This window comes from Sceloporus occidentalis, unplaced genomic scaffold, assembly GCF_023333645.1.
Source record: "Sceloporus occidentalis isolate IW3139 unplaced genomic scaffold, rSceOcc1.0.p SCAF_1, whole genome shotgun sequence".
Lineage (NCBI taxonomy): Eukaryota > Metazoa > Chordata > Lepidosauria > Squamata > Phrynosomatidae > Sceloporus > Sceloporus occidentalis.
Window position 1 is genome coordinate 189,594,848 of NW_028316981.1, and position 3,669 is coordinate 189,598,516.

A 3,669-nucleotide genomic window follows, 5' to 3' on the forward strand; every position below is an offset into this window, starting at 1 on the left:
TGTACAGGGCCTAAGTCACAAAATTGTCCATCCCAGAATTTGATAGCATGGAGCCACGACAGTTTAAGCAGTGTCAAACTGCGATATTTCTGCAGTGTGGCAGCATCCTAGGTCAGGGGTGTGAATATGCAGCCCTATAGTCATTGTTGGACTGCAATTCCCATTGGTCCTAGCCAGCATAGCCCATGGTAAGACATTCGACAATGCCTGTGCATCTCCTTACAATTCAAGGTGTTAGTGCTGAATGAGTTTGCATTTGCATTTCTCTTCTTGCTGCCCTCCAGTTCTTTTAATCCCCTTCATAAGACATACATTCAACAGGTGCTACTTGTTTTGCCCAGATGCAGGGCACACACTCAAGAGATGAAGTGCTGGGATGCCTCTATTATGAAGAACAACATTGTTTTAAATGGTCAGGTTTCATTATATATTTTTTCTGCCCCCCCCCCCCCCGCATTTCCCTCTGTTTACAATCCAGAACTTAAGCGGTATATAAATAAAATTTATTATTATTATTATTATTAGCCCAAAGAAAATTAATCCAGGAATGTTTTTACCATAAATATGTTACCCATGCTGCTCCATATAAATTTTGGTATTACAAATATGCTAGGTAAGGTGTTTTGAGCTTTTTAAAAAATGATCATGCATTCATAAATCCCTGGGATGCTTCAATTCCTTCTCCAGACTTTTGGTGCAAACATTTAATTTACAGTGCTTTATAAATAAAGGTTAATAATAATAATAATATGCATCATGTGAAGAAGCACAAACAAAATGAAAAGAGTGTAAACATCACTTTATCCCATTAGTTTGTGTCAGCATAAATATGTTCTTTTGTGTTTTGAGCTGTTTTAATAATCATGCATTTGCTTCATTTCAATTCCTTCCCAATTCCTTTGCTGCAAACGTTTAACATGTGTCATGTGAAGAAGCACAAGCAAAGTGAAAGCGTGTAAACATTACTTTATCTCATTCACCTTACACTGTAACGCTGAGATTTGAAGAAGCAGATCTTAAAATGTTTGTACCAGATTTTCAGAACTTCCTTGGTAGTTACCCCCAAGATTCACATTAGAATGACATAGGGAGTTTCCCTGTGGTTATAGGCATGGAAGGAGCTATAAAATAAACTCTACATATTCTAAGCTTTGTATGACCCCAGATTCTTACTTTCGAGAGTGTTAGGCTGCATCTGCACTGCAGAAATAATCCAGCTTGACACCAGTTCTGCCACTGCTCAATGCTATGGAATTTGGGGAATTGTAGTTTGTTGTGGTACCAGATGCATTTGACTACCCATCCCAACATCCTCTGTCTGCCAGGAACTGCACTGTGGTATTTGTAGCTAAATGGATCTGGAAAGTACCAGGTTGGCAAAGGCAACTTGTTCCAGGCTGGCAAAGGTAACTATCAAAATACAGTATTACTTTTGAAGGAACCAACAGTGGAACATCCACTGAGGTCAAAAAACTGAATGTCTAACATTTCCTATTAATCCTATGGCTTCTTTTAATAATTAAAAAATAATATAGGGAGAAATCCATTTGCTAATGCCAATTAGGATGGAGCCATTGCCTCAATGGAACAACAGTTGATTCACCATCCAGTGACTGATTCAGCTGGACCATCAAGATGTTGTTGGACTGCAACTCCCACTAGCCCTACCCAAAACTGCAAATGGGGAAGAATATTGGGAGGTGCAGTCCAGCATCATCTGGAAGACCACTCCATGCCTATTCCTGATTAAGATCCTTATGTTCAACTTGATGATTAACATAAAAACACACCCCACTATTGTTAACTCATTGAATCAAATATGACAACTGAGATAACAAATAATTTTCCATCTAAAGTTCCTCTGGGTTGGATGAGATAAATCTACAAGGCCCCTTACAGCTCTTGGAGTCTACATGCTTTTGTTTGTTCTGGGATTTTTAGACAATAAAAAACTGGTGACCATAAGAGTTATTCCCCAGTGCTATGGCTGCCTCAGTTCTCCCACTGCCTGATGCTGGTGGAAAAGCATCACCATGCTGTCTCCTAGAATCCACCACAGCTCCTATTACAGCCACTCACACTCCCTCCTAGAATCCTAGAGCTGGAAGAGACACCAAGTCATCCAGTCCAACCCCTTGCCATGCAGGAACACACAATCGAATCATCCCTGACAGATGGCCATCCAGCCTCCGTTGAAAAACCTCCACAGGAGACTCCACTACACTCTGAGAGAGTGTCTTCCACTGTCAAATAGCTCTTACTATTAGGAAGTTCTTCCTAATGTTGAGGTGGAATCTCTTTTTCTATAGTTTGCATCCACTGCTCTGTCTTCTAGGCTCAGGAGCTCCAGAAAACAAGCTTGTTCCATACTCAATGTGGAACAAGTACTTAAATAGGGTGATCATATCACCTCTTAACCTTCTATTCTCCAGGCTAAACATATCCAGCTCCCTAAGTCCCTCTTCATAGGGATTTATGGTTCTCAGACCTTTAACCATGTTGGTCACCCTCCAGGTTGTCAATATCCTTTTTGAATTGTGGTGCCCAGAACAGGACTCAGTATTCCAGGTGAGACCTGACCAAAGCAGAATACAGTGGCACTATCAATCTAGACACTATATTTCTGTTGATGCAGCCCAGAATTGCACTGGCTTTTTTAGCTGCAGCATCACACTGTTGACTCATGTTCAACTTGTGGTCTACTAGGACTTCTAGATCTCTTTCATATGTTGTCTTGTTAAGCCTGGTGTCTCCCATCCTTATCTGTGCCTTTCATTTTTTCTGCCTAAGTGCAATACTTTACATTTCTCCCTGTTGAAGTTCATTTTGTTAGTTTTGGAGGAGCTTTCTAATTTATTGAGGTCATTTTGAATTTTGATCCTGTTCTCTGGGTATTAGCTACTCTTAATTTGATTTAATTAGTTTGAGCCAGAGGGCAGGGAAGCTCTGCACTGAGCAGCACCTCAGCCACACAACACAGCTGCCACTGCTGTGCCCAAAATGCCTTCCTCCTTCCCAAAGTCAGGTATCTGGGGTCTGGGCAGCTTTGGAGGGCTCTGGGCCAACTGTTTCTGTGCAGCAGCATTAGTGGCTGAGGAAAGCAAGTGGTGCAACTCTCTGGTCTGCCATTTCCTAAATCCAGAAAGCTGGACCAGCTGCATCCTACCAGGGCATTTCCTGACATCAGAGAGCAGCCAGAAAGATTGGGGTTCCAATTCTTAGGTCTTATCAAGTTCAATTAAAAGGGGGTTTGAACATTTAAAAGTATAAGCAGTCTGCATACAAATCTTCAGTATGAGTACGAGACTTCTGCATGCGCCTGAATTCTTGATTTGGCCTGGTAAGAGTTGGGGAATGCATTTTAAATAGATTGGTCAGGAGTACATAACATTTTTACTCAATATCCAAATCAGCTTGTGATACACCTTCAGCCTCTAATATTAACAACAGATTATACTACAGGGCTGCTGTAAACAATTATCTTTCTGCACTGGCCTCAAACTTGCTATTACAGTAGGCCTTTGGTATCTGCGGGGGTTTGGTTCCAGGGCCCTTTATGGATACCAAAATTCACAAGTGCCCAAGTCCTGTTGTATAATGGCATAGTAATATGGTGTTCCTTATATAAAATTGCCAAATCAAGGTTTGTTTTTTGGATTTTTTTGTGTG